This window comes from Vidua chalybeata, chromosome 24 (assembly GCF_026979565.1).
Source record: "Vidua chalybeata isolate OUT-0048 chromosome 24, bVidCha1 merged haplotype, whole genome shotgun sequence".
NCBI classification, from domain to species: Eukaryota; Metazoa; Chordata; class Aves; order Passeriformes; family Viduidae; genus Vidua; species Vidua chalybeata.
The window spans coordinates 3,550,914-3,555,927 of record NC_071553.1 but is presented as its reverse complement, the minus strand read 5'-3'; positions in this window follow the sequence as shown (position 1 = coordinate 3,555,927).

Below are 5,014 nucleotides of genomic sequence, written 5' to 3'. Positions count from 1 at the left end.
CCCGGCCCGGCCCGGCCCCGCTCCGTCATGTGAGGGTCAGCTGGGCCAGCGGCGGAGCCTCTTGGGGCTGCCGGGATCTGTAGTTCGCTGCCTTCCGCCGGAGCCGGCCCCGGGCATCGTCAGATCCGGCCCTGCACATCCCCTGCGGCAGCGGATCCTGCTGTGAGCGCCCCCTGATCCTGCTCTGAGCACCCCCAGATCCTGCTCTGAGCACCCCCAGATCCTGGTGTGAGCACCCCCAGATCCTGCTCTGAGCACCCCCTGATTCTGCTCTGAGCACCCCCAGATCCTGCTCTGAGCGCCCCCAAATCCTGCTGTGAGCACCCCCAGATCCTGTTGTGAGCACCCCCAGATCCTGCTGTGAGCACCCCCAGATCCTGTTGTGAGCACCCCCAGATCCTGCTCTGTGCACCCCCAGCCCCATGCACCCCCAGAGGCAGCCCCATGCACCCCTGTTCCCCCAGCCCCTGCTCTGTGCACCCCCAGATTCAGCCCAGGCACCCCCGGATCCAGCCCCATACACCCCCAAACTCTGCCCTGCACATCCCCTGTATCCCCAGACCCTGCCCCCCCCGAGGCAGCCCCATGCACCCCCAAACCCTGCCCTGCACACCCCCTGCACATACAGCCCTGGGTCCAGCCCCCTGCACCCCCAGCCCTGTGCACCCCCAGATCCAGCCCCATGCCCTGTGCACCCCCAAACTCTGCATGCATCCAGCCTCAGCCCTGTGCACCCCCAAACTCTGCCCTGCACATCCTCTGAATCCCCAGATCCAGCCCTGTGCACCCCCAGCCCTGTGAACCCCCAGATTCAGCCCTGCACAATCTCTGCATCCCCAGATCCAGCCTTGTGCACCCCAAGTCCCAGCCTCAGCCCTGTGCACCCCCAGACTCTGCCCTGCACATCCTCAGTATCCCCAGATCCAGCCCTGTGCGCCCCAAATTCCAGCCCCAGACATCTCTGCACCCCCAAACTCTGCCCTGCACATCCTCTGAATCCCCACATCCAACCCTGTGCACCCCCAGCCCTGTGCACCCCCAAACTCTGCCCTGCACATCCTCAGTATCCCCAGATCCAGCCCTGTACACCCCAAGTTCCAGCCCCATGCACCCCCAGCCCTGTGAACCCCCAGATTCAGCCCTGCACAATCTCTGCATCCCCAGATCCAGCCCTGTGCACCCCAAATTCCAGCCCCAGACATCTCTGCACCCCCAAACTCTGCCCTGCACATCCTCAGTATCCCCAGATCCAGCCCTGTGCACCCCAAATTCCAGCCCCAGACATCTCTGCACCCCCAAACTCTGCCCTGTACATCCTCTGCATCCCCAGATCCAGCCCTGTGCACCCCAAATTCCAGCCCCAGACATCTCTGCACCCCCAAACTCTGCCCTGTACATCCTCTGCATCCCCAGATCCAGCCCTGTGCACCCCAAGTTCCAGCCCCATGCCCTGTGCACCCCCAAACTCTGCCCTGCACATCCTCTGCATCCCCAGATCCAGCCCTGTGCACCCCAAGTTCCAGCCCCAGACATCTCTGCACCCCCAAACTCTGCCCTGCACATCCTCTGAATCCCCAGATCCAGCCCTGTGCACCCCAAATTCCAGCCCTGTGCACCCCAGCACCCCCGGCCCTGCACCCCTGTGTCCTGCCCCAGGCACCCCTGAACCCCACAACGTGCACAAACACCCCTCCCAACACATTTCCGTGTCTAAACGAGGTTCCCCTAGTGCTGGGATGTGGGAAATGGGTTTGCAGTTTTTAGGCTTTGACAGAAGGTTTGAGGAGCATGTATTTGTATGCAAACTTTTTGATTTAGAAATGTTATGGAATAGTACAGATGTTGTTGAGAGAGAAATGGAGCTAGAAAAAAAGTCTCAAAAGATGGTTTTGTAAATAAGATTAGCTACTTTAGAGAAACTAGAAAGGTACATTGTAATAAGATTTATGCAGAGTAATTTCAGATAATTAACTTTGAAGTGTCTACAACATAGTGTAACAAAATGTTAATAAACTAAAAAACACAGTGCGTTGTAATTAAGAAATAGCTTTAATTGAAATAGCGTAGATTATAACATTTATACTGTCTCACCTTTCTCACAAGACTAAAAATAAAATGAAAGCTTTTAAAAAGCCTCTCAGTTACCCCATCTCTAAGTCAGGAAAAGGTTTTGTCCGACCCTGGGATTTCTCCAAGGTCTCCAAGCCCAGGTGTTTCTTTCTGCACCTCCTGCTCCTTCCCCCAAGGAGGAAATGCCAACAGAACCCCCCAGCAGAGCAGGATGTGTGCCCCTGCACCCCAATATTCACCCCAATATTCACCCCAGTGGGAAGCCAGCAGGGTCTGGGGGGCTGCTCCCCAAACCCAAGGCTTTGCTTTGGGATTCTGCACCGAGCCCCTGCTCTGGGGGCACAGCCCTGCAGGGAAGCAGCAATTCCTGCAGCCCAGGGGCTTTTGTGCACCCCAGAAGGGGCAGAGCCCTTCTGTTCCACGGAACCAGCAGGAACAGGCAGAGGCCACGTGGCAGCAGGGCCTGGGCTCCCAATGCAGGGAGGGCCAGAACAAACACCTGGATTCCTGCTGGGAGCCCCCAGGAGCTGCCAGGACCCGACCAAGGGCACCTGGCACTCAACACTAACCCCAGTTTGCTCCATGCCCAGCAATTTGTTTGATTTTCGTAACTCTCCTAATCAAAAGAGCTTCAGCCTGGGCTCAAATAAGCTTCAAAACCTGAGAGGGGCCTTCAACCTGAAGGAAAAAAAAAAAAAAAAAACCACCACAGTCCACATAAATAAATGTCATCTTTATTTAACCAAATATAATTTATCCATTAGGTCGACATCTGTCAGTTATAGGAACTATAAATAATTAAGACAGTCTTTTTCCTTTAATAAAAGAGTAAACCAGGATTTTCATCTGCAGGCAGCTGTGGAGTAGGCATGCATTGGAGTGCAACCAGTGGGAAGAGGTTTGTTGTTTTTTTTTTTTTTTCCCCCATCAATATTCCTCAGTTTTAAATTAAATTCTTCCCTGACCATTCCCCAAGCACACCTTTGACCATATTTAATGTACAGACCCTCCCAACCCCACCACCCCCGACCATGAGAGGCAGATTCCTCCTCTAGGGAATCCTTTCCTGGGGGATTCAGTGGTGATGTGACACCAGAAAGGCCAGCAGAGCTTCTCTCTGTATCCATAAAAGCTGAAGTGTTAATGGAAAGAAGTCTTGCATTTATTCCTCAACATCAGGCAGAGAAATCAGGTGAGCAGCTGAGAATATTCCAGAAAATACTCCAGAAGATATTGCAGAAAACATTCCAGAAGTCCCTGGGCTGAGAGTTCAGCACAGCAGGGACAGGGTTTGTTTTGTGGTTGGGTTTTTTCCTTTGAGCACAGCTTTGGCCAAAGGACATCTGAGAAATGTCACCAGAGGGGACAGAGGAGGGTCAGAGCTGCTCCCACGCGGGACACGGAGCACAGGAGGAGGGGGGCTGAGCCTGAGGGTCGATTAGCAAGGGGAAAAAAGGGGGAAATCATCTCAAAAATACAACACCTGCTCTTCTGAGGGGCTGAGAAGGAGCAGCCGGGAGCCCAGCCCTGCACACCAGCAGCAGCAGGGAAGGGTTTGCAGAGCTCCAGAGGGGGCTGGAGCAGCCAGGAGCCCTGGTCTGGCTCCACCTGCTCCGTGGATTTCCAGAACTTCATCCTGAGCCTCTTTTCCAACAGCACCGGCTCTGGAGCGAGGCCCAGAGCCTGGCCTGGCACAGGGAGCCTGGACTAACTTTGGTCTTGGTTTGCCCCTCTGGGTGCACCAGCTCTGGTTTTTGCTGCGCTCCCAGCACGGCCTGACGGGAAGAGCAGGAATTCCAGGCAGGCCTGATGTGAACAGCACAGAAAGCAGGAGGGGAAGCAGCAGAGGAGGGAGCCCTGCACTCCTCCAGGCCCAGGTTTTACACAAGGGCAGGGGGGTCCTGTGCCACAGAGCTGCTCCAAGAGCCAGGGCTCCAGTGATCCTGCATTCCCAGCTGTTTTCCAGCTGGCAGAGAAACCCCCTGGATGTCCTTCCCGAACACACACCAGGAGCAAAATGCTCCTGCCCAGCTGGGAACAGCCCAGGCTCAGCTGGGGGAGCTGCTGGGTGGCTTCTGCCTGCAAGGGGCCCCTCAGCAGCACGCAGCAGCCAAAAGGAAACCCGGGCACAAAACCAGGAGCTGTTTGTCCATCCACCCCTCTGGGAACGGCAGCTGCTCTGAGGAGAGCCAGGGAAACAGAGCAGCACAGGGAGGGCTCCAGCAGGTCCTGCAGAGGAGCTCTGGCAGGGGGGAGGACGGCTGGGGAGAGCCCCCAGCCCCCGTGGGTGAAGCTCAGCACAGCTGAGCTGGGCTCACCGAGGCAGAGGCAGCTGCAGGCTGGGGTGGGTGGCAAAAGGGAGCCCGAAGCTGCCAGCAGAGCCCAGCCTGGGGCTCTCAAATGAGCTCACTCGCATTCCTGGGGTGAACACAGGAGCCTTCCTCACCATCCTCCTCACAGACACTCCCCAGTTTTGGATGTGGGCCCAGGCTGGAGCTTCAGAGAGCCAAGGCAGGGGTACCCCGTGCCCTGAGCCACGAGGTTGTACTTGGCTGGAAGGAGCCAGCTCAGCTAAAGGAACCTGAGCTCGACCTGCAGGGTTTAAAACGCTTATGAAGCGAAAAAAGCAGCCCTTCACCTCGAGAGAGGGGGCAGGGGGGGCTCCCTGCATGATCTGACTGAGCAGGAACTGCACTGGAACCTTGGTTCAGACATAACTGCTACGAAAATTGCACTTAGTGATTGTCTCGTTACACTTCTTGTTTGTTTGTTTGTCCTTCCTAAAACTAGATAGATTTTTCTGTACAAACTTGGCTTGAAATATAAACCACGTAAAATTCCCATTGAAAATAATGAGAATCCAGTATCAAAGGTGAAATCATCCAGGGTGGGGTGGCAGGAGGGGGAAGCAAAGAAACAACAAATGGAAGGAGGAGAGCTGTGG